General features: G+C 41.0%; 1 long non-coding RNA gene across 2 annotated transcripts in view; it reads right to left on the reverse strand.

Moving 5' to 3' along the window:
* LOC129146497 (uncharacterized) overlaps window positions 1–27,060 on the reverse strand; it is a 314,133-nt gene that overhangs the window by 231,828 nt on the left and 55,245 nt on the right. For both annotated transcript variants that reach the window (XR_008553309.1, XR_008553308.1), the window contains one exon: window positions 6,018–6,106. This is a non-coding gene — a long non-coding RNA (uncharacterized LOC129146497). The remainder of the gene's footprint in view (window positions 1–6,017; window positions 6,107–27,060) is intronic.

The following is a 27,060-nucleotide window of genomic DNA, read 5'->3' on the forward strand; positions in this document are numbered from 1 at the left end:
GGCAAGGTCTGAATTCCAGTAACTCTGAGGGGCAGAGATCAAGGAAATCAGTCTAGGGGGAGCTCTCATTTTAGGGACACAAGGTTGGACCTGAAAGGAGGGAGTTAATATTTGTCACTCACCTACCAACTGTGGGGGGAACTTCATATATGTTGTATGCTTCATATACATTGTATGCTTCATATACGTTGTATGCTTTACTCTCAGAAAACTCTAAGCATTAGGTCCATTTTAGAACTGAGGTGCCTGAGCTTTGGTTTCTCTTACGTCACAGTTAATTTGCAGTGGCTCTTAGATTTAAACAACTGTGTGACTTGTTGCCACAGCACTGGTGAATGTAAACCAGATGCCACAGAACAACACAAATCAGGCCCCAAAGTGCGCCATGTGTGAAACCAAAAGGTGTCTGAGATCTTTGCCAAAATCATCTAGGAGGGCTCCGGGTGGGGAAACGAGTGGGAGGCTAGGCGAAACAAGATTGGCCCTGTGTTCACCACGGTTAAGGCAGAGGAAACTGAGCCCGCAGTTCAGTGCATTGTCCTCTCTATTTTAGTATATTTTCCATAACACAGAATAAGCTCTTTTAGATGTGCCATATGAATAGTCAAGTGAACATACCATTTCCCCTGCCTTTCCAGTCATTAAACACACTTTGGTTCTGTGCTCCCTTTGGTTATAAACCTGAACAACCCATTTAGCAAAGAATTCTCACACTTTTCTAGGAATTTGCTTCTGTGTTAGGCAAGCACACACATTAGGCATAAGTTTCATGGAAAAGAACATTTCAGGAATTTCATGTTACATGAAAGACTTTAGAAATTTTTCTCATAATATTAAGTGAAAAAAACAAGATCTAAAACCACAAATGAATCATAAAATCAATTTTGTTTCAATACATACACAGGAGGAAATACACTAAAATAAAAGCTATGGAATTAATTTTCTAAAGTTTACATACTTGACATGGAACATGCATTAGAGATTTAGGAACAGAAGAAACATTTTAAAGAAAAGCATTTTTTTAAGAACTTTAGGGTCACAGAACTGAATTAATTAAACTCTGGTCTGAAATATTGTCCTCATTGGCTAGCAGTGCCTTTTCAAAAATTAGTGAAGTTACCATTAATCAAACATCTATCAATGCATAGGTTATTTCTAATCTTAAAACAAGCATGCAAATTAGGTGCTTTTAATTTCCACCCTACACCGACTTGAACTCAGATCTGCTGACTCTGGAACCTGCCTTGGTCCATCACAATTTACCACCTGTCTCTTCAGCTTTTACATCTAGAGTAGAGAAAGCAAGACAAGAACTGGAGCTTCACATTTCCAACTGTGCCTTGTGGTTCCCCTACCCTCTTGTGACCCATATTCCCAGCAGAATGGAACTGATTAATCACCATCTGGCCAAGGAGGGAGGCTAGTCTTTTCTTCCTTCCTCTGGGCTGACAAACTGTAATCCCAGTCCCTGCTCTAAGAACGGGTCCTGATTTATACTGTAATATAACCATTCTCTCAAAAATAATATAACCATTCTCTCAAAAATAATACGCAGATATCAATTTGCCTGTGATTTAGTTATGAGTCTTGCAAGAGAGAACTCTTTCCACAAACACTATTTCATTAAGGGGTAAGTGGGCCAATATCAACCTTTCCTCCCTTTGCCAACAGAAGCTACTACCTGGTAAGCACGAAAAACAGACGAGTAAGGGATGTCTCTGAGGACACTAGGGGAAACATTGAAGCCAGGGGCAAGTTGGAAATCTATGTCAGATGATAAGAGGTTCCAGACAACTGCCTGGATGGACTATGGATGCTGGTCATTCCTTGAGCTATGAGGGCAGATTGGCCAGTTCATTAACTGGCAACAAAGAGGATGGTCCAGTCACCAAGCCCCGTCTGGAAGTTTACAGGTTCTGAGTTGTGAGAGTCCTGCTTTCCTCCAGATACCACCTCTCTTTGAGTGACTGTGAAGCATAAAGCAAACCTAATTTGTTTTCCTGTTGGTGAGATGTGGAGATAACCTGTTCTTTGGCAGGAAGGCTTCTTTTCTATGAAGTGTGTTGAGCAACTCAATAAAAGTATTATATACATAGCTCTATTTTACAACAAATTTCCCCAGAAATGGCCAAATCATTTCCCCTGGTAACTAACAATGCCACCGCACACCAATTCCCCCGTGGTGGGTTAACCACTGTGGCAGCACAGCTGTGCACAAGCGCAGACTCACACCTGTACGTCCCACAGCGGGTTCTCAGCTTGATCTGTTTTCCAGACAGTTGGAGACCAGGGTGTTGAATGCTGCCTAATCTTGGTCTTTTCTTTGTTCTATTCAAATTATAACAACCCTGGGCCTCATAGACTCCTCAACTATAACAAAATGGGTAGGGATTAGATTTGGGACAAATGAAAACCAAGAGAGTGGGAACACTTTCTCCAAAAAAAGAAATGGTGAGGGTCTCCCTGATGGTGCAAGGGGTTAAGCACAGCTCCATGAAGCTATCCACAGCCACTGCGGCATGAATTCAATCCCCAGGCTGGCCGGGGAGCTACCCACATGGTGCAGCAGACCTCTCCTGTCTCCCCCACTATTCCCCTCAGCAGTGTATTTCAGTTTGCCTGTTTTGTGCCCTACTCTATCTCTGGTGAATCATCTCAGCCCCCACACCTCTGGCCTGTACCCCAGTTCTTGTATGCATAAATAAATAAATCTTTAAAAAAAAAAAAAGAAGAAGAACTGGAGAGCTAAGAGGTGGTGTATCTCATAGAAAGAAATCATTCACCTTTGGAAATCAAGATTAAACAAGACCTGAGTGGGATGGGAGACAATTCTAAAAACAGTTATTGCTAAATAAACTGGGACCAGAGTCTTTGATGGGGTACAAGGGATGAAACCTCAGCAAAAGGATTAAAGTAACTCAGTGGCCATTGCTAAATGGCATGGTCAGTTGCTATAAACTTAGACGTCCAACTACTGACTTTAGTGAGCAGAGTGACTATTTGCCCTTTGCAGGTTTCCTAGGTAGCTAAATGATTTCCATTCACTTTGGGCCACGTGGGTTAAAGCACCTCACCTGATATTTAGCTGCAAGTCCAAACCCTAATCCTGGGATTTACAATGCCATAACTAAAAGAAGAGAAAAGGAAGCATTTGAACCTTAGGAATTTGCAGAGAATTCCCACTTCTGGATTTTTTGCTAAATAGTGTTGATCAGTCTATTTTTAAGAGGCAGGACCTTTCATAAAACAGCTAAGATGACTTAAAGGGCCTAGGCATCAGCTACTTGTTTGATTTTATATTTTAATGATTCAAAAATCACTAGTCATGAAAAAAATTAGCAGTCCTATATCAAGTTAACTTACCTTCAAAAGTACCTTTGTGCGTATGTGGTTTTGGTTTATGTGGGTTTTCTGTTTTTGTTTTTGGTTGATTTTTTTTTTTTTTTTTTTTTTTTTTTAGTATAAAGGGAAAATGGTGGGGGAAATACATATTGTATTTTATCAAACCCCAAATGTGAAAAATAGTTTAAGAGACTGCTGACGCAGTTGCAGCTGGGTTCATTGAAGCCTAATTAAAATGCCGGTAACACATGATTCCTGCCCAGAAGTGCTGACTACCACTGAGCAGAAACTGTGGCCATTTGCTGTACAATATAAATAACAATAGACAGAACATTATCATAAACGCTTTGCGTGAAGCCCCTAACCTCTATTTCAAGGTTTACAAAAATCAATGATTTTCCAGGCAGGGGTAACCATAGAGAAAACAGGCTTGATTACAGAAGAAATTAAAAAAGCAGCAACTAAACATATGACTTAGACCACTGGACTCTCAATCACTGCAATTCAGTCCTTCATGTGTTGCTCCAGCAATGTGCTGGAAGCTGAGAATTCAGAGTTAGGAAAAATCTATGATCTATGATTTCAAGAAACCAAGGTCTAGGGGGCTAATAAAAATCTTGTACTTAACATGTTTTCTGAATCACAAAATGCTGTTAGAAAAATGAATGATAACTTAATTCTCAGTTTCCTTATCTGTAAAATGGGAATAATAATTGCATTTACTTCATGAGGTTGTCTGAGGATTAAATGTATTGTCTGTATTAAAGTGTAAAGTGCCTAAATATTGTGTGGCATATCATAAGCACTATTTATATAGGAATTATTGTTAGGGCAGAAATAATTATTGTTAGGGCAGAAATAAATTCTATTTTAATTGCTACTTCCAGATGCAGATAGACAGACAGACAGATATAGATATATGAATAGATACAGAATATACACATATATATTTCCTAGCCCTGTCTGACAGGGCCTAGGAGCAATGAGATCTCAAGAGAAATAAGCATATACAGAACCAAGATCTTCATTTCTAAAGAACATTTTTCAATAAATGGAACCAAGACTCCTTGAAGAAATGACTATTTCCAGAACTAGGGAAGGGAAAATACAAGATAGGCCTAGAGCATCAAGTACCAGAAAAGAGGGAAGTGCTCAAAAAAGTAAAAGGGGTACCAGACCCAATTTGATGGAGCTCCCAATAGAGCTCCACCAAAACTGAAACAACATAAATATCACCCTACTGGATTATAACCCACAGTACAAATTAAATATACATGAGCCCATGTTAATATAAATAAATGATCAAATAAACAGAATGGTTAAAAGAGTCACTCTTCCTCACAGAGAATTCTACATAATGTATGCAAATATTCCCTATCTCAGAAGGTAGAGTTTATCCCCTTCCACCTCTCTGCTTGGCAATGGGCTAAACTTAGTGACTCACTTCCAAAGAACACAGTAGGGGAAGTGGAAAGACAGTAACTTCACAGTGGAGAAACCTGCCTGGCCAATGCTATCTTAACCCCGTGATGAAGGTTAACATCCTCAGTAACGGCATGTGGATAGTACATCCCCTGTCATGTGATGTGACAAGAAGTACATGCCACTTCTGTGGTACTTTTTTAAAAAATCCATAACCCCAGACTAATCATAAGAAAACATCAAACAAACCCAGACTGGAGGATATTCTACAGACTGTCTACCCAGTATTCCTCAAGATTATCAGTCATGAAAATAAGGAAAGACCAAGAAATGGTGACAGACCAGAACAGACTAGCAAGACTTGACAACTAAACACAATGTTTTACCCTGGATTGGACTCTGAAAGAGAAGGAGCACATTAATGGGGGGAAAAAAAAAAACTGCTAAAAGGCAAAATAAAGTCTACAGTTAAGTTAGTTTTTTTTTGGGGGGGGTTATTTATTTATTTATACAAGCACTGGGTACAGTGAGAAGCGCAGGAGGGTAAGAAAATTCACGAGAGCCAGAGTGGGGAGCAGAACAGGTAGACTGATGAAATACACCGCTGAGGGGAGCAGCGGGTGCAGCAGGAGAGGTCTGCATGCCATGTGGGACCCTCACCGGTGGCCGGGGATCGAACTGGCGCTGCATAGGCTGCGGGCAGCTTCGCAGCCCAGCGCTCAACCACTGCACCACCAGGGGAGGCCCTAGTTAGGTAAATATTAATGTACCAATGCCAGTTTTCTTGTTTTTACAAACATGGTAAAATAAAATATTAACATTAAGAGAACTGGGTGATCTTTACATTTCTTCTGTAAATCTAAAATTATCCTGAAATAAAAAGTTTATTTAGGAATTTTTTTTAAAAATAGGCAATCTATGAAAAAATAAATAAAAGAGCAACTATATATTGTGTCAACTAAAGGAAACAGGAGCAAAACAATTTTCATGTTAGTCTTAGTTTTCAGCCAAGCGGAACTAGTGAAATGACAACTATTCTTTGATTCTTCATAAGGCACTTTAAGACAAACACCAAGCTATCTAGGCTCCATTATCAGCAAATGTTTGTTGGCTACATACCAGGGGCCAGGCACTGTCCTAGGCATTAAAGATACTTGGTAAAACAAAGCATATTTCCTGCTTTCAACAAATGTCCAGCCTCATTGGAGAAAGACAAGTTAACCAAAAATAAAATGCAGCATGATCATTCCTACCTGTGAAGTAATTTCAAGATTGTCAGGCTACTTCAAAGAACATTTGATCAGTTTGACACCAGTAAACCAGGCAGGACTGAGATGATCTCCTGGAAGAGACATAAATGATTTCATATGCTTTATGATCATCACAAGAAGCCGGGTGTTGGTCATATATATCAACCTTTTATATACAGCATACACTACACTGGGAAGTAGAATTAATTTTGATACCTCTTGCTAAAACCCTTCAAGGGCTTTCCATTAGTTAGAATCAGACAAAGCTCCTCATCATGTGTAACAGATTTATGTGTCAATGTGGCAAGGCTGTAGTACTAATAATCCGGGTGTTTTGGTGAAGGCATTTTTAGATGTGTTGAACATCTACAATCAGTAAACAGAGAATACCTGGAAAATGTAGTGAGTCCAATCAGCTGAAGGCCTTAAGAGTGAGAACCAAAGTTTGCCAGAAAAGAAGAAATTCTTTCTCAGAAAAGAAATTCTGCCTCTCCAATGTTGCAGCATCCATTCATGCCTGAGTTTCTAGCATGCCTGCCAGCGTGCTCAACACACTTCAGACTTGCCATGCGCTCTTAATTTTACATATAGCATTTTTTATAGAGAAAACTATATTATATATGAGATTACATATGTATTAGAATATACATAATGTATATTAGGGTATATATTACATATCCTGATGGACATATATTAGGATATATGTGACATATCCTATTGGTTCTGTTTATATTTATAAATGGCATACATATATAATTACATATACATATACATGTATGTGTACACCATATCTCCTATTGGCTTTGTTTCTCTGAAGAACCCTGACTGATAAACGATGGCCACAATCTTCAAGCTTCATACATTCTGGATTTTACCCTCCTCACCAATCCCTATTCCTCCTCTGTCTCTTCTGCACGCATAGGCTTTTTCTCATCCTGAGTCCATTCAACACATCCTGGCCCCTCCTTGCATAGGCTGTTCTGTCTCCATGATTGTTCTCTTTTTTTTCTTGTTAACACATATTCATGCCTCAGCTCTTAGTGCAACTGTTGCTTCCAGTACTACCCAGTGTCAAACTCACTTAGCATAAGCTTTCAAAGCACTTGTGTCCTCTGCCTCCCTAAATTGCAGCTTCCATCTTCCCTACATATAAGTTCCATGAAGGCAGGAACTGTCTGGTTTCACTCATTTTTTGTGATTATATTACTGTAGTGGCAGGAAGGCCACTGAACAGGTTTTCTGATCCAGCAGACCGGGTAAAGGAGGAGTCTTGGAGCCCTCAGTGGCTTTTGCAGGCTTTTATTGGGATTTACCAGGTACACAGCAGGCAGGGGTGCTGGGGTGCTGGGAGGCCGACAGGCCTCCCAGCCTCCAGCAAGTCTTCACTCTTTCTGGGCTCTACAGAGTTCTCTGCTCTTCATGGTTCTTCTGGTGTCCCCGTGACGCTGCCCTTATAAGCCCAGTCTTAGCCCAGGTGAATCCCATCTACATATGCCCATACCCTACTCCAGGTGCCCCCATCAGGCATGCATTCAGGACCACAAGGATCCATCATCAATCCTAATGGCGGGAGGGCAGAAAAGCCTGACACTTTTTATTTACCCTACAACTACCTAGCACAGTGCTTGAGACATAAGTCTCTCAATGAATATTTGTTTAAAGGATGTCAACACAGATGTTGTAAAATCAAAAAACAGCCCCCTCCATAGTCACACCATCTGAACTTCTTTCAGGTAGAATCCAGTGATTCAGTCCTCTTGATAACTCATCAAGCTGAAACTCAACATTTAAAAAAAATAAAAGGGGAACTCGGGGAGGCAGTCAAAGCAGGCAGAAGGAGGGGGCTTTACTTGCCAGAGACAGAAATGTCTCTGCAGATGGGCTAGAGGTGGTCAGTGTGGCTGCAGCCTCACGTTGACACCGACTTCTCCAAAAATACCACCTGCCTCTCAACCCAAAACGGGGCTTATGTAATTATATTTCCCACTTCTTACCAGCTGCCAAGTGTTGAAACTCTCAGAAGCACGTTTTTTAAGTCTTAAGAGAAATATCAACTCTATTAAAGGAGAGAAAAAGATATGTTCTTACCAGATTTTTCTTTATCTAAAAGATTCAAGCCTAAAAAATATTGAACCCTGGCTGAATTTGGTAAGTATAAACAAGTGAGTATTACATTTCTTCTTTAGGTTATTTTTAACCTGAGTTACCTACTTTGGATAAACTGTCAAAGCTCCCTACACAACAGGCCCCTAGGTGATGTTTCCAAAGGCAGTACCAACAGCTGATTCCTCAATACATATATGTGGCAATTTTACCTATTTTCAAGTTCATTGACATTCTTCCTAGTGACAGGTGGAGTCTATATCCCTTCCTTTCAAATCTGGGTGTTTCTGACTAAACACCACTTTACATTGACTAAAATGTGTTGGAAATACTGCTCTGTGATTTCTGGGCTTGGCATAAATGACCATGCAGTTCCTTCTTGCACAGATGTCATTAGCGAATCCAGCCAGCAGGTAAGAAATGTGACTCTCCCAGGCTCCTATACTGTGAGGAATCCAAGCCACCAAGGAAGGCCACTAAATATGCTCCAGTTGGCAGTTCTAGTCTTCAAGTTCTCTCAAGCAGGGGAGTACACAGGCTCTCAGATGATGCAGAGGTTCTCTAGCCCCCCCAGCTGTTGCTTTAACCCCAGACCTTGACTTCTTTCCAGCCGAGACCTCAAACACGGGGGACAGAAGGTTCAAACCAGTCACCCCCATTGCACTCTTCCCAAATTCCTTCCCCCAAAACATACTAAAATAGTTACTGCTTTACCTTATTGTGTTTAGATTGTTGTCTGTTGTGCAGCAACAGTAACCAGAACAAAAAGAAAATGAGTTATTTCTTGGATGTCAAAACAAATGACCAACTTCTCTCCACAGGTGTCAACACTCATCAACAGCTGTATCTCGACAAGTCTCTCACAGTAAACAAACAAACAAACAAATCAGAGCTAACCACAGTATTTTATGAAAAGGAGTGAATTCCAAGCAACTTAACCTACTCAGAGAGAGAAAAGAATTGTGTTTGAAAAAGGAGTGTTTAATCAATGTTTCATGAATGAATAAAGGAATGACCCAAAAAGCCATGAAATGTTCAAATTCAGCAGAAGGCAAAGAACAATATTCTGAGACCAAGGGAACCTTAGCTCCCAGTTCAAAAAATTCAATCCTACCTCAGTCTCTAGGACTCTAAATTATTTTGACAAGTTGAATAACGAAGCAAGATAAAAATAAGTGGCTGGAATAAGCTTACCCTAAGGGCAGCTGACTAGATTTTGCAAGGACCTCAAATTCTTTTGGGGAAGGTGTTGGACTTGTCCTGAAGGTAATAGGAAGCTGTGAAATGCTTTAAAATAGGGAAGCATTGTGATGAAATATAGTGTTGGAAGATTAATTTGAATCTTGTTAGGTGATAAACTTACTGGAAAACAAAATAGAAGAAAGGTTATTTAGCACTTAGGAAACATCTGCAGTCCCACAATTAAAATGCAGTTGACCTTTGAGCATGAACATGGGGTTAAGGGTACTGACACCTGTGTGGTTGAAAATCCACATAAATTTTCATTCCTCTCAAAACCTATCTATAGCTGTCCCTCTGAATCCACAGGGAGATTGGTTTCATGACCCCTGCAGATACAAAACTCCCGGCATACTTAAGTCCCTTATAGTGAACCCTCCATATCTATGGGTTCTGCATCCAAGTAGTCAACCAGAGATTGGGTGAATCTATGAAAGCAGAACCTGAGGCTATGAGGAAGAAACAGTATCGAAAAGAATTCACTCATAAATGGATCCATACAGTTCAAACTAATGTTGTTCAAGGGTCAACTGTACATAAACCTGAGCTGCTCTGAGCACAGTGAGAGGAAAAGGAGTGCAAAGGTGATTTGGCTGCATGAACAAGAGGGCTTGGACAGCAGACTGGATATCAGGAGCACAGGTGAAGGAAGAATCATAAAAGATTCAGAGATCTTGAATAAAAGAGGTCAGTAGAGCTGAAGGAAATGGAATGAAAGAGGAAGTATCTTTGGAGAATAGGAAAACACAGTAGGAATCTATGGACTTTGAGATGGTGCTAACAGGACATTTAGGTAAAAAGAGCCAGTGATGGGCCTCCCTGGTGGCACAAGGGGTTAAGACACAGCACTATGAAGCTATCTGCAGCCTCTGCAGCACAAGTTCGATCCCCAGCCAGGGAGGTGACCCACATGGCGCAGCAGACCTCTCCTGTCTCGCCTGCTGCTCCCCTCAGCAGTATATTTCAGTAGATCTGCCTGTTCTGCTCCCCACTCTGTCTCTGGTGAATCTTCTCACCCCTTGCATCTCTGGCCTGTATCCCTGCTCTTGTATGCATAAATAAACGAATCTTAATTTAAAAAAAAGAGCTAGTGGGCCTCCCCAGTGGCGCAGCGGTTGAGCGCTGGGTTGCGAAGCTGCCCGTGGCCTCTGCGGCGCCAGTTCGATCCCCAGCTGCTCCCCGCCACCGCTGGCACGCAGACCTCTCTGAGCAGTGTACTTCGGTCCTTCTGCCTGCTCTGCTCCCCGCTCTGGCTCTGGTGAATTCTCTCACCCTCCCGCGCTTCTGACTGTACCCAGTGTATGTATAAACAAACAAACAAATTAATAAATAAATAAACATGCCTCTATAAGAGCTAGTGGGATGATTGGAGATCTTGGGTTAAGGAAAAAGGTAGAAGATAGGCCTAGGAAAGTGGACTTGGGAATATCAGCCTGGAGGCGATACCTAAAGTCATGAATGAATTCCCGTATTTTGCCATGTTAGACTATATTAGGTCTTTGGTGCTCATGGCACATTATAGCCCAGGATGAAAAACTTTGAGAATACAGCCTCTTTTTTAAGTTTGGGCTGCAAAATTAGTTCTACTACACCACATATTGATAGCAATTTAAAAATTAAGAAACAAAATATGAATTACAGTAAGTGCCTCTATTCATCTGGGCTCTCAGTACATTTTGGTTTTATTTGTCTTATTATTGAGGAAACATTGGTTTACAACAGTGTATGTGGTTTAGAAGAATAGATTCACACCTCCTCAGATGTGTGTCACCACACCATGCCCACCACGAAAGCCCCCATAGTCCTTTACCCTAGGCCTCTCCCCTCCTTTGTTTTGAATGCTTACCCTCTTCTCCTTCTCTAGTTGCCTCAATTCCAGTCATCTTTCTAGCATTTGTTTTATTTTTTGTCAGTTCCTTTGTTTCTTATACTCTACTTATGACTGAAAGCATCTGGTATTTTCTTTCCTTCTGACTTAATCCACTTAGCATAATCCCCCTTCAGTACCATCCATATTGTTGTAAATGGCAAGAATTCATCTTTTTTTATAGCTAAGTAATATTCCATATTTTGAACTATTCCTCCTACACAGTTCAACTGACAGTATTGGTCACAGAAATTAAGAACCATTGTTAATACTTTTAAAGAATATCTGGGTGGGCTACTATTTCTACTGCTCTCCACTTGAATAAACTGTCAGAACATCAAGAGCTTTTGTAGAGCCAAAAAGAACCAAAGAATGTGCAGCTGGAGGTATCAGCTGTGCATATCTAATTCTAGCCAAAATAACTCCCCCAGAGTGTCCAGATGTAGAGAGAGAAAGAAAGAAAGAAGAAAGGGTAATTCAGTCAGGGAAGTCAACAGTGGCTAAAGATTCAAGCTGGTCAGAGAACATTATTACATTGGGTACCAGACAAGGTGCTGCCGCCACCACAATATTTGGGTAACTTACAATTGCAAAAGTGCACATCTGTCTGTAACCATCTGTCTGAAAGCACACTGGAGGTCAGAGGCATGGGGAAATACAGAAACCTGAAAGTAGAGTAGGATAAGATAAGGAGAGGAAAACACGTAAGGAATCTTATTTATTTCACAGAGAAAGAGACAGTAAGTTGAAAGAAAGTGTGAGATGGGGTCTTCTTAAATAAATTATCATGCAACAAGTGCTACTTTATCTGTCTAAGAAAATAATTACAGGAAAACAGTGTTTCCTGAAAAGTGCCTCTGTGAATGAGGCCATTTGGAATAATGACAGAGGTTTCTGGCAAGTGAAAGGTAGTACTATATGACTTCCCTGGGGAAGCTCTGGCCTGATCTCAGTCGGGTACAGGATTGAGATTTTGCAACCATACACTTCTTGAAAGCATAGAAACTGCTTTCCTTGGCCTCTGTGGCAGCTAGCACATTCCGTGCACTGACTGGCCTCCAACCTCCATTGGCTGTGCTTTACTCACTTTCATAATTTCTTTTTGTTTGTCTATTTCTAATACTTGAGGTCTTCTGGGCTCCCCTTTTTCCACTCAAACACTTTCTTGAGGGGATCTCACCAGCTGCCATGGCTTTAACATCATTCAGTGTTGATCACTGTCAAATATTCATTCTCCCAGATCGCGAGTCTGAGCTCAGACTCAGGTGCTGGCTGACAGCACCTGCACACGGGTATCTCCTCTTGAGCATTTTACAAACTCAATTTATCTAACATCAAACCTCTGGCTTTCTCCCAGAGACTCATGCCTTCTCTATTTCCTATGAGCAAATGGCACCTCCATTCACATGTTACCCAAGTTGGCCACCTAGGACACCTCATTTGAATGTCTCTTTCCCAGTGTTCCAAATTAATCCACAGCTCTCCAACCCCATTGCCATGATCCCAGACAAAGACCCACCACCCTTCATTTCATTATAAGAGCCTTCTGACTTGTCTTTCTATGATCTTGACTCTGCCTTACTTCATTCTCAAGTATTCTCAAGCACTCATTCTAAAATAAATCCAATCAGTTCATTTATTCCACCTAAAGCTCTTCAATAGATTACTACTATTCTTCAGATAAAATTCAAAAATATTAATATAATTTGCAAAATTTGGCCTTTCTCACTTTCTTACCCGTCACCTTTGCCTCCTTTAAATTCCACAGCCCAGCTATGCTAAGTTTTTTTCTAGTTCTGTGAACCCACCAAGTTCTTCCTGAATTATATAGGTTTCTTATGTACTGCCTGACATTCTCATCTCTTTTTTCTTTCCCAATGACCATTCATCCTTCAGGTCCCAGTTCAGACAAAACTTCCCCTGGCAGGCTTTTTCTAACTAGTCTAATCTGGGTTGTACTAGGTTGATATATGGAGATCTACTGTTAATGTCTTTATCTTCCAATAGACCTTGAGCACTGTAAAGGCAGGAAGCATGTCTGTTTTGTGGGCAATCATATGTCCAGCACTATTATATGTTAAATGATCATGTAAGTATGTGACTTGTGGACTCTGATCAGCTGCAGAACTCTACCAGGTCTATGTCAAAGAATGTTTCCTCAGAGAAAGATTTATAAAGTTCCTTTATCTGAGATGAACCTGGCAGCTGCAGCATCTCCAGGAACATTCGTTCCTTGATATGCAGCCAATGAGAATCTATTACGGGATTTTCAGCTGCAGCTCACTGCAAAGCTCTCACTCTAAGCACAAAATAATTTCTTCATTTTCAGCAAAGGACATCAATTAATGAGTCATGATGGTATTGGGATACAAGGAATAAAAAGTAGAATACAGCACAGAATATTCTAGATACATGCAAAGTCTTCCCAAAGAACTGTATTAGACTGACCGCTATCTCAGTGGTTTCAAAACTTGAGCTTATGTCACAATCACCCAGAAGACGTTAAAGCACAGATGTCTGGGCTTGACCCCCCGACTTCCTGGTTCAGTAGGTCTGGGATGAGACCATAGAATTTGCATTTTTAACAAGTTTCCAGGTGATAATGATGCTTCTGATCTGGGGCCACAAGTTTGAGAACCACTGCACTAAATATTTGAGTCACCCCTCGTAGTCACACAAATACAAGAAAGTAAGCTTTCGATGTGCTTGGCTAAGAGGACCACTTCACCCCTAAAAGGAAAGAGCTCATTGCTGGCCAGGAAGTGGGGAAACTTGCAGAGGGATTAAAGAACCTCTGGGAAACAAATCAGAAAATCAAAAATCCAATCCTTTCTATATTGAAATTGAAGGTTACTAGGACCACTCTGATAACTTAGAGCAGTTCAATTTAAAATAATTCTGCAAGAAAAGAACATCAGGGCCTTGTATCATAGTGCCTACCCAGCATCCATCATTCTGAAAACAGCTCCTCATTTTCCTATCATTGCCTAGTTTTCAGTCCTCAAAATTCAGACCATCCTGAGCACTGGGAAGGATCCAGACTCAGATCTGTCCAATAAAAACGTGCCAGGCCCAGTCCACAGCAACTGGTTAAGAGTTGGCATGACATAAGCTGTGTGAGAATCAGCACTGGACAACTGTAGGGTAAGGTAAAAGTATCAGGCTTTTCTGCCCTCCCGCCATTAGGATAGATGAGGGAAAGCTGTGGTCCTGAATGCATGCCTGATGGCGGGCACCTGAAGTGGGTACACCTGGGCTGAGAGACTGAGTTTATAAGGGTGGCATCACGGGGATGCCAGCAGAAGCCAAGAATGAACGGAAACCAAGAGAAGAAGAGAAGCACAGAGAAGGCCAGAGAGCCCAGATAGAGTGAAGATTTGCTGGGGGCTGGGAGGACTGCCAGCCTCCCAGCCCCCCAGCACTCCTGCCTGCCATATGCCTGGTAAATCTAAATAAAAGACCTGCAAAAGCCACTGAGGACTGACTCCTCCTTTACCTGGTCTGCTGGATCATAGAAAACCTGCACTGTGTCCATTCCTGCCCCCCTACAACAACTATTAAAGCTGCTGTGATACTGACCCTCTTTTTCCTCTGATGTTGCCCAACTGATAGGCATCTGGGCCATCAGGTGTCCACTGTCACCACAAGGAAGTGTGACAGAGAATGACACCAACACTGATGAAAACGCAGCCAAGAGATGAGAGGAACATGCTCCTGACAACACCATCTGGATCCAGCAGCACCTGAAATTAGACTATCTCTGAAATTGAAATGAATTCTGTCACTTGCAACTTAAAGAGCCTTGACTGATAGAATTCTTCTAACACCATAAATAATAATAAAATAAAATCACCCAAACTCAAGCTTTCCTCTGATCCAGGATGGTTAAGTAGCCAATTGTTTTAGTGGTTTCTCTCAAGTTTTGTCAGCCCCTCTGGAATTCTACTGAATAAAAATTTTAACAAATCACTTCTACATCATAGCACTTAGCTGCATCACTGCTTATTTACCCTTCTTCTGTCTAAGAGTGCCCTAAATTTAGAAACTATGTTCTTTATAACAGTTTTCTTGGTTACCATAAGTAGTTGACTCATAGTAGGTGCTCAATTAGGTGACAGTAAACAACCATTAAAGAAAAATGACAAGTTTGGGTCCAATTAGTCTGCATTCAAGTAGAATGAAAGAAAAAAAGGAGAGGACAGCCAGGGAACAAAGCACATTGGACATAATACTAAACTGAAAAAGGTAATAGCCCTCAGAGATGACTTTGCAAAGTCAGGTAAACCTTTCACTCTGCAGTTGTGTAAGGGTAGGAATGGACACAGGGCAGGTTTTCTAGGATCCCATGCAGAGCGGGTAAAGTCAGAGTCCTCAGTGGTTTTTTGCAGGTTTTTTATTGGGGTTCACCAGGCATACGGCAGGCAGGGGTGCTGGGGGGCCGGGAGGCCTGCCAGCCTCCCGGCCCCCAGCAAGTCTTTACTCTTTCTGGGCTCTCCAGCGGTCTCTCTGCTTCTCTGCTCTTCTGCTCGTTCTGCTGCTTCTCGGCTTCTTCATTGGCTTCTCTTTTGGCTTCTTTCTCTGCTTCTGCCGACGTCCCCATGACGCCGCCCTTAAAAGCCCAGTCTTAGCCCAGGTGAATCCCATCTACCTCTGCCCACACCCTATTCCAGGTGCCCGCCATCAGGCATGCATTCAGGACTGCAAGGATCCATCATCTATCCTGATGGCGGGAGGGCAGAAAAGCCTGACATTTTTCCTTACCCTACAAGGGGTAAAACACATGCTGGCTAGATTATTTCTGATGAAATCCCAATTCCCACTAGAAACTTCACTATTTTTCTTTTCTTCGAAATAGCCATTATGGAGACATGACAACTGAGATGGTGACTCCCACATAAGTCAGCTTCCTCTTCCCCAAATCAGTTTCCAGAAACTCTGCCACATCATGCAGTGAGAACCCCCTGGCTTCGAACTCAAAAGAAAGTCTCCCAGGTCTTGGGTAAAGACGACAGCAGCTCTCTTCTAGTGGCTTTCAATAATAAATACCTTACTTCCAGGGAGCTCACAGACCCTGGACTTGTGGAAAAGAACAACTACATGGGAAACAGAACCCAGAAAAGTCTGTACATGTGCCAGGCACAGGACTGGTCATGCACCCTTCCAGGTTAAATGTGCCTGCTGCTACCTGAAGCATCTGTTGGAGCACCGGGCACAGCTGTGGCCACACACTGCCCATCCAAGCATGGACCCTAGAGGAGGCCATCTTTCTGACATCAAGGGACCTGCCATGGAAGAAAAACAGAAACAGCACAGATGGAGCTGCCTCTTCAAATCCTTGTGGATGTCATGAGATTAGCAGCTTTCCTCTGAGTGGGCCTCAAAGACTTCCTTTACAATTGTTCATAAGCTAGCTCAGGGGATAGGCAGTGAAGTTCACTAAAACAAAAACATAACCTCAAACATCCAAAACAGCTGGTGGAAATTGTGACTGCTTAAGAGGAGCTGACTTATCTAGCTGAGTCAAAACAAGTGTGAGTGCTTCAAACAGGCACGAGATCAGAAACAAAATTAGGTGTTTATTGAGTACTGTCCCTCCTGATTTTTTTTCTCCCTTGTTGGACATAAATCTCCTCCTTAGCTTCACCCTGACAAGGAATAAAGTCCTTTATAGATATCGACATTTCATGAAACTCATTTAAAATAAGGATTTTCCCCCTAATTGGTAAAGTAATATATATTCTTTGGAAGAAATTCAGAAAACAACAACAACAAAAAATCACAATAGTAACATAAAAATCACCTATAACCCCTTTGCTACTATCTCCATTTTGTTCTTTTTGACTCTGGTTTTTCATATACACTCACACACATATAAATAAATTTATTCATTTAAGTTACTCATTTTGATCCTGATTTTTACTTAGTTCTAACACAACCATTTCTCCATGTCATTTCTACATTCTCCCACAAAATCTTTATGCCCGCATATGAACACCACAAATAATTTAGTGACTGTCAATTGTAAATATTTAGGATATTTCTAATTTTGTGCTTTTGAAATAATGATATAAAGAATATCCATTTTGATAAATCTTGGCACATGTACATCATTAGAAATTTATCTTTCAGGCACTGAAATTCAGGATATAAAATGGATGCTGACACTGAAGGCTTATGCCCCCTTTCTCCCAGAGAGTTTCTTCCAGTAGTCTCTTTTTGCATATTTTCAAACCACATAGGCAGCTACTGTTAGAACTTCAAGGCCCTCTGGTTTTACAGTAGCCTTACTTTTGGTCAAGTTAATAGTCTTTTTGGTTCACACTGCAGGAACAGTAGTTTTTTTAAATGTATGACAAGAAATGAAAGCAAATAAAATAAATATTATGAAAGATTACTAATTCTGTTTAAAAGAAAAAATACCAAAGTAAAGAGTAGTTACATCAAAAGAGGTATCAGGATGATTAGACTGGGCTACTCAACTTTATCTTCCAGAAAATTCTCAAATTAGTTAATTTGTAACAGGTTTTACACTTACAGAAAACTAGCTAAAATTTTCCACCTTCTCCTATTTTCTACTTCAAAAGTGAAATAAGACATTCCTAAAAAGAAACGTCTTAAATGGCATTATTACCTCTCATTCTAGATTTACTGTCCCCATTGAACAATGGCTTCTGTATTGGCACAAGCTATTCAGTCATTCACCACTGGGGGATGAGTCACTCCCCATGAAAAATCTTTCCAGAATTTGGATAACAGAGAAGTCTGTCCTGCCAAAAGCTCAACAAATGCTGGTAAAATTTAGGAAAACCATTATCATGCAAGCTTGCAATAATTTCAGAGAGCATCTCTTAGTAGTTATTGCACTCTCTGACCTCTAAAAAAGTGTAAGCAATTTCATACACACACATGCAACCCCTGCCAGTTTCCCTTAAAAGTCCCATTCTCTTCATCACCACTGTGTGGAATTAAAAACAGTTGGTCAAGCTCCACTAATCGACAGCTGCTTGCAATTAGATGAAGCATTTAGAGCCATTCTCCTAACTACCTTCCCAACTGCCTAACCATTCAGCATGAGCAATACACCGTGACAATTTGCCAGAATGTTTAACTTATCTCCATCTCTAGTGGTTTCTATACCTTCCTTATTTTCTTCAGTCTTCCCACACACTGTCTGACTCTTCCAGTTCCTCTTGTTAAATTAGGGGTATACAGAAAAGGGATTAGTTGAAACCAGGTCGAGCCACTTTGCACTAAGATGGAAAATTCTACCCAGACAACTTTTAAAGGGCAAATACATGTTTCTCAAAGAGAAGAGAAAAGATGCCCTTTCTTTCTCTCTTTTTTAAAACAATGAACCAGAAAACTCGCTGTAATTTTTCTCTTTAAGGATGATGAGGAAAAATCAAAGATATTGAGTTTTGTAAACTATTTCCAAATCTTATAACTTATAAACAATAATTTGAGAATAAGGAAAATGTACAGATCACTTCATTCAAAATTTTCCTTTACAAACTGGGCATCATAAGTCTGGATGCTTTTCCCAAGGTCACAGAAGTGGCAGAGCATGGATTAAATCCAACTCTCCTGATTCTCAGTCCAGATGGCTTTTTGATATTCCAGTTCCTTTTTAGGCAGAAGGAAGCTGTTATACCTACTCAGAATTCAAGAAGCAAAATGAAAGCTCAGACAAGAATGAGAACCCACACCCCAGACCTCATGTTCACAGCCCTGGCTTTTCCTATCTTCTTTCTTCCTGTGGCTAATCAAGGGGCTCCAGAAATCTCTTGCCTGCAACCTCAAGTATCCAATCTAGTCTCTTAATCATGGAGTCTTCCTTCTATGTCTGCAGGCGCCCTGAGCATAGTTACTTTCTCCTTAAATGCACATTTTCATTACACTTACCATACAGCATTACCTTTATATAGCCTGTGGGAAATGGTATGGAGATGCCTGAAAAAATAAATAAATAAACACCAAATGATCCAGCTATAGCACTGCTAGGTATTTGCCCAAAGTATATGAAAACACCAATTCAAAAAGTTTCATGCACCCCTGTGTTCATAGCAGCATTATTCACCAATGCCAAGTCATGAACCAACCTAAATGCCCACTGTCAGATGATTAGATAAACAAATTGTGGACTATATACTGAATGGAATACTATTCGGTTATTTAAAAAAAGATGGAATTGTGACTTTAGGGGAAAAAAAGATCTTGAGGTGATTATGCTACGTGAAATGAGTTAGAAAGTGAAAGACAGTTTCCTCATTTGTAGATGATAATAACCAAAGAAAACAAAATGGCGAAACACAATAAAAAATAGTTCTTAGACTCTATGAGACATATGATTACCAGGGAGGACAGAAGAAGAGAGAGGAAAAGATAAGGGAGAGAAGGTGACTAGGTGTTGGCTGTGGGGTATAGTGGAGGGTAAGTGAAGCATGTAAACATGATAGGGTGTGAAGCTGTACCCCCAAAATTACATAGTTTTTTAAACAACTGGCAAATCAATAACCTGGGGGAAAAGTCTTTTGTTCATAATTTTATTGTCTTTTGACTCACACACATACATATGGATGTATGTATGTCCCTGCCAGGTATGTACATATGTAAATCCCCTGTTGCATATCTGTCTATAGGATCTACCTATAAACACGTATAACAGATGTAGAAAGAAGATTCAGCAATTTTTCCTGTCGCCCTAATGTTCTAAGGGTTAAAAAAATATTACTCCAGGGCCTCCCTGGTGGCGCAAGGGGTTAAGACGCAACCTATGAAGTCGAAGTCGTCTGCAGCCACTGCAGCACGACCAGGGAGCTACCCACATGGTGCAGCAGACCTCTTCTGACTTGCCCGCTGCTTCCCTCAGCAGTGTGTTTCAGTCAATCCGCCTGTTCTGTTCCCCACTCTGTCTCTGGTGAATCCTCTCACACACCCCCACACCTCTGGTCTGTACCCCAGTTCTTGTACGCATGAATAAATAAATCTTTAAAAAATACATTATTCTAGTTGGAGTTGGTACTACCTATATTTCATGTATACAGCTAGACACTGTTTTCATCCCAATTAATTCACAACTTGATATTACTAAACATCAACAGTTTTGTGATGTTTTGTGACAGTTTTCAGAGTGAGTTCTTTTCCCAATATTTCATTTTTATAGAGGTAAATCCTTAAACAGTACTTATTTTATACACTAAAGCTGTATTTAATACACTAAAGTTGTATTATAGCAATGCCACTAAATTTTAGGATCTCCTTCCTAGTTACACATCCAACTGACAAGTTATTCCTCATCAAAGATCATCTGTAATGCCCCACCTGCCGACAGCTTAGTTAGGGCCTCCTTCAATTTTGTTGGCCACCAAGAGACCAAATTTTGTTTTAAACTCCATGATGAGACATTCACTTTTATTCAGCACTAAGGTCACACTTTTGAGTTATTTCTTGTTTTGATGCTCCAAGTGATTTTACACCTTAGAACAAGATACCATAGCAAGATCTCCGAAAAGATAAATAGGACTTTATTCATAAAGAGGAAGAAAAGGTAAATGATCACTACCAAAGTACAGGCCCTTGAGCAGATCAATTGTAAGAGAGCACAGAAACAAGATGATTCTCTTTAAAAGTCATGTGTCTGCGCCTCCCTGATAGTGCAAGGAGTTAAATCTCACCACTATGAAGCTATCAGCAGCCACTGAAGCACGAGTTCCATCCCTGGCCGGGGAGCTGACCCACATAGTGCAGCAGACCTCTCTTGTCTAGACCGCCGCTCCCCTCAGCAGTGTATTTCAGTCAATCTTGTATGCATAAATAAATAAAAAATAAATCTTTAAAAGTCATGTGTCTGGGGCCTCCATGGAGGCGCAAGGGATTAAGACACAACATATGAAGCCAAACGCAGCCACTGCAGCACGAGTTCAATTCCTGGCCAGGGAGGAACCCGCATGGTGCAGCAGACCTCTCCTGACTCGCCCGCTACGCCCCTCAGTAGTGTATTTCAGTCAGTTTGCCTGTTTCTGTTCCTCACTCTGTCTCTGGTGAATTCTCTCACCCCCCCACCCACACCCTTCTGGCCTATAACCCCGTTTTTGTATGCCTAAATAAATAAATCTTAAAAAAAGGCCTTGTGTCTGCATTCCCCTGAGAAAGTCTACGTGCACCCCAAGAATATGCATACCCCAGTTTGAGTATCAATGAACTAAAGACCCTGCATAATCTAGCCCCTACCCACTTTCCATTCATATATCAAGCTCTACTTTCCTCCATGCTTACAGTTCCTCTGGGTCATTGAGCTGTTCATGTTGCCTAAATGCCTCATTCTCAGAGATACCTCTGACCATCCAATGTAAAATAGGTTCTCCAATTATTCTCTCTTGCAATTCTCTGCTATTCTCCTTCCTAACACACATCACAATTTGTCATCATTTATTTTTTAAAATAACAAAATAGACCAGTGTCTAATGTGGTCCCCTACCAGCATCTTTATCATTGAGAACTTGTTAGAAATGCAGATTCCCAGGACACACCTCAGACTTGAAGAGTGAGAAACTCTGAAGCAATCTTTGTTTTTAAAGTCTTACAGGTATTTTTAATGCCACTAGAGTTTGAGAAACACTGTGGTGAATGATAATCTCCAGGAAGGCAGGGATTATATTCCATTTTTTAAATCTCTATATAGCCAGGACTTTTCCCAATGGTCAGCATGTAGGAAATGCTCTATTAAAATATATTGTTGAGTTCTCTACTCCTCCAGGTTTTAAGGAAAGCCACCTCTTTTCATGCATTGTGTCCCTGAGACACTATGGTGAAGGCTAGAGTAAAGGGATTTGGCCCAACGGGGCTCCTGGTCACCAGGGCTGCTTTTAACTCTGGCAAAGTGGATATTGTTACCAGCTATTAGCCCTTAATTGAATTCAACTACATGGTCCACATGTTCCAGTATGATTCCAGTCATGACAATTCAATGGCAGTCAAGGCTGAAAAAGGAAGCTTGTGATCAGCAGAAAGCCCATCTCCATTTTCCAGGAGTGCGAGCCCACCAACATCAAATAAGCTGATGCCAGTGCTGAATATGCTATGGAGCCACGGGTGTCTTCACTACCTTGGGGAAGGCCAGGGCTCACTTGAAGGTGGGGCCAAAAGGGTCTTCATCTCTCCCCACTCTGCCTAGCCCCCATGTTTATGATGGGCATGAAGCATGAGAAGTATGACAACTCCCTCAAGATTGTCAGCAATGCCTCCTTCACCATCAAGGTGCAGGATCTGTCCAAGGTCATCCATGACAAATTTGGCATCATGGAGGGACTCATAACCACCATCCATGCCATCACTGCCACCCCAAAGACCATGGACAGCCCCTCTGGGAAAGTGTGGTGTGATGGCCAAGGGGCTACCCAGAACATTGTCCATGCTTCTACTGGCACCACCAAGGCTGTGGGCAAGGTCATCCCTGAACTGAATGGGAAGCTGAGTGGCATGACCTTCTCTACTGTGTCAGTTGTGCATCTGACCTGCCACCTGAAGAAAGCTACTAAATGCTGTGACATCAAGTAGGTGATGAAGCAGAGCCCCCTCAAGGGCCTCCTGGGCTACAGTGAGGACCACGTTGTCTCCTCATGGTCCACATGGCCTTCAAGGAGTACCAGCCTCCTGGACCACCAGCCCCAGTGACAGCACAATAGGAAGAGAGGCACCCATTCATCCACACTGAGAATCTCTCCATATCCAGATCCTCTGGAGAAGGGGAGGGGCTTATGGAGCCCTGCCTTGTCATATACCATCACTAAAGTATACTATACCCAGCCAAAAATAATATATATGTGTATATATGTATATATATTGAATAAACTCAAACAAAAGCTTGTCCCACAGAAAGAAATATATTTATATAGTGACCCAATTATATTTGGAAATAGATGATATATAATAAAAATATCACAAAATAATATTGCTACATGCCATGCACTCCAATCTCCAATCCTCTCTCTCTGTCTGTCTCTCTCTCTCTCTCTCTCTTGCTGAGGAGAAGACCATAAATTTATTTCATATGAATGTGTCTTATATGTCACTTGAGGCTGGCCATTGAGACTGTTCCAAAGTCACTTGTGATATCTGTTATTCTTTTAAACTGGAATTTCCTTCCTCCCTTATATCCTTATACCTAAATCCTACTGATTCTTTCACACTCAGGTCACATAATGATTCTTTGATATGAAAATAACCTAAAAAAAGAAAAGAAAAAGAAAATAATCTGGAATTCCCTCTTCTGATTTCCTACCACATTTGCTCAGTGCCCAGATTACGACCGTTCTTACTTTCTCCTTTTTTTTTTTTTAACAGTGGGTAAATAGTTTATTTTTTTTTACAGTTATAATGCTTTTTATTTTTTTTTCTTTGCACAATGTATGCATTTTCATTTTGGTTATATTCCCCATATAATTGCACTCCCCCCTTATTTTGAGTCTAGTCCTTCCTTTCCCTGCCCCTCCCTCCCTTCCTCACCCCCCTCCCCCGTAGTGTGTCTCTGGTTTATAGTTAATTGTTGATTTTGATTTTTACTTTGTATTGATTAGTCTTTTTCCTGGTCTCTTATTTAGGTTTTCTAAATTCCTGCTATGAGTGAGACCATCCAGTATTTTTCTTTTTCTTTCTGACTTATTTTACTTTCTCCTTTTAATATATTTGCATGGGATATCATTTTTCCTATTAAAGTTAATCCTTCAGAAGAGGCTCCATATCAGCTTCATCTTTTTATTTTTCACAGCATTCAGTGTATAACTTCAAATAATATGCCTTAAGTTAATTAAACTACCAAGGAGGGAGCAATTAATTTCACTTATGATTCTGTGGAGAAATATCTTCAAAGGAAGTAGATCTTCAACAGTGACTGAGAAAGAAAAGGCATAGGAGGAAAAGGAACCACATGGGCAAAGTGCCCAAGACTGAAGAGTTCAAGGCACATTCAGGCAATGTCATATGTGCAGTGGGGAAAAGGCTGGAAAGGCAGATGGGGTCAAATGGCAGAATGATTTAAATGACCCAGGCTTTATTCTGCAAAAAAGAGGAACCATGAGAGGCCTATGTTTGATTTTGTTTGAAAAAAATGAAAAGGAAAACTTGGTGGCAAGATGTAAGAGATATAAGGGTATAGTGGCATGAAAATGTACCACTCAGATCTCCCTAGGGCAAGCAGCATATTTATTGACTTACCACCCTCACTGCTGCCTCTTTGTCTATGCTAGGGATATATTTTCTGGCTGTGCCCAATCAATGTCTAGGGGTACTAGTACTGACCCATTCACTCCTGTGGGACACAAGCCTTCTCCAACTCTCGCCACAATTTTATGACAACTATGGGGCAGTCCTGTGCAATCTTCTGTTCCTCCAAATGGATGTGCACTGCAAGTCAAGGTTGTCCTCATCACCCCTGTTTCCTCACATCACTCCTTCCCAGACATTCATTGCCCCTAATAAATCTCTTGCACTTCTCTGGGAACATGAACCAACTGCACAGGGGCAGATAAGCTCAGAAAAGAGTTAAGTGACAAAGAGGTAAGAAGCATATGCCTGTGTATTAAAATATACATATGTCTGGAAATGTGCATGTGTTAGTTAATATATATATATATATATATACACAGATATTGAAGGCACAACAGACACTCTGTTGTGAAATTATTAAAACTGAAGGGAAGAAGTGTTCACTAGGAAGCCACTGTGTAGGAAGGAACGCAGATCTTTCATCAAACTCTCTCTTTTAGTAGGCATACCCAACTAAGGTCAGAAGACACAAGACAATCTTTCACAAAATGTGAAATGCCTGGCTGACCAGAACACTCTCGCCATATCACATGCTGTTAAAGAGGCTCGCACCGCAAAATACAAGCAGATGTCAACACTTTCACCTTCCACTTTCTAAATATCGCTGATTGGGCCAAGTTTCATTTCACTTATTGGGCCACTTTCCATGTTAGGGGAGAAGGGTTGAGGAAGGGTGGAAGAAAGTGTTAGGATTCAAGTTTCATATCTGCTAAAGTAAACTGATGTTGCTTACTGGTGTGTTTCAAAAGAAAAGCTTCCCTAAATCAGTCAACAGTTGTTTAGAGGAACACACAGACCTGGGTAAGCAAATGTTTTCTGTAAAGGGCCAGATAGTAAATACTTTAGCTGTGACAGGTCATATAGTCTGTTATGACTACTGGATTCTGCCGTTATAGAATGAAAGCAGTCATTAACAATACTGCAATGAATGCATGGTTGTATTTCGGTAAAACTTTATTTACAAAAAACCCATATGAGACAGATTTGGCCCATGAAACATCATTTGTGGAGCTCTGATAAAGAACACCAAGAATTCTTCAAAAAATATCCTCTCCAGGGCCTCCCCGGTGGCGCAGCCGTTGAGCGCTGGGTTGCAAAGCTGCCCGCAGCCTCTGCAGCGCCGGTTCAATCCCCAGCTGCTCCCCGGCCACCGGAGGAGGGTCCCACATGGCGCGCAGACCTCTCCTGCCGCCCGCTGCTCCCCTCAGCAGTGTACTTCGGTCCTTCTGCCTGCTCTGCTCCCCGCTCTGGCTCTGGTGAATTCTCTCACCCTCCTGCGCTTCTGGCTGTACCCAGTGCTTGTATAAATAAATAAAAAATCTTTAAAAAAAAAAATCCTCTTCAGGTATGCATGTGGTTGTTTCATCTTATTTCTAACCTTTAAGCTACTTAATATCAAAAGGACATGATTAAACTTCAGTTGAGAATAATCAGTTATATTAAACAGTTATTAATCAGTTATATATAGTTAATATATATATATATTAAACACCATCTATAGTAGGGGAAATGACCATGAAACAAGTTCTGATCCAGAGGAAAGAAACCTAAATAGTCATCAGACTTCAATCTGAATTTCCTTTTATCTATCAAACCAATGGTTCTCAAAGTGTGGTCTTTGAACCATCAGTATCACCATGAAAATTGTCAGAAAAAAAAAAATTCTCAGGTCCTGTGCCAGGCCTATTAGAATATCAGAATATTAATATTAGAAATTAGAATCAGAATGTTACATGAGGTCTAGCAGTCAGTGCTTTAACAAGTCCTGCAAGTGATTGTGATGTAAGATCAAGAAACACTAAGTCATGGGCCTCCCTGGTGGCGCAAGTGGTTGAGTGCTGCACTTTGAGGCTGTCCACGGTCTCTGCAGTGTGGGTTCAATCCTGGCCGGCCAGTAAGAATCCCGCATGGTGCACCAGACCTCTCCTGCTGCTCCCCTCAGCAGTGTATTTCAGTCTGCCTGTTCTGTTCCCCGCTCTGTCTCTGGCGGATCCTTTCATACTCCCGTGCATCTGACCTGTACCCCAGCACTTGTATAAATAAAAAATAAATCTTAAAAAAAAATAGGAACACTAAGTCAGGATATGTCTGGAGCTACCTGAGTCTCAAATACTCTAGCAGTAAAGTAAGCATATTGAAGCCTTGTTATTTTATCCTGTTACTAAGGTCTCAAAGAGATTGCCAAGACTGAACATTTAAGGTTGTTCACTTACATGCAACCTGTTAGTACGTAAGTCAACATACATACTATTTTTCTTATTTTGTTTGAAATTTGGATCATCTGCATTTAGAAGAAAATATTATTTAGTTCTAAATCAAATAAATAGTCATAAAGTTTTTTTTAACTTAATCTGAAGAACAATCAACAGAGTCCTTAGGATTACAGATACTAAATGTACAGCTTGCTTGGGGATCATATTCCAGCTGAGTCAGAGGCAAGATTTGTACATCTCTGGTGTGTGAAACTAGGCAGCCCCCAAATCCCACCATGTACCTATCTGCATCCCTTATTTA

Source organism: Talpa occidentalis, unplaced genomic scaffold (genome assembly GCF_014898055.3).
Source record: "Talpa occidentalis isolate TD23 unplaced genomic scaffold, MPIMG_talOcc4v2.1 talOcc4.2, whole genome shotgun sequence".
Lineage (NCBI taxonomy): Eukaryota > Metazoa > Chordata > Mammalia > Eulipotyphla > Talpidae > Talpa > Talpa occidentalis.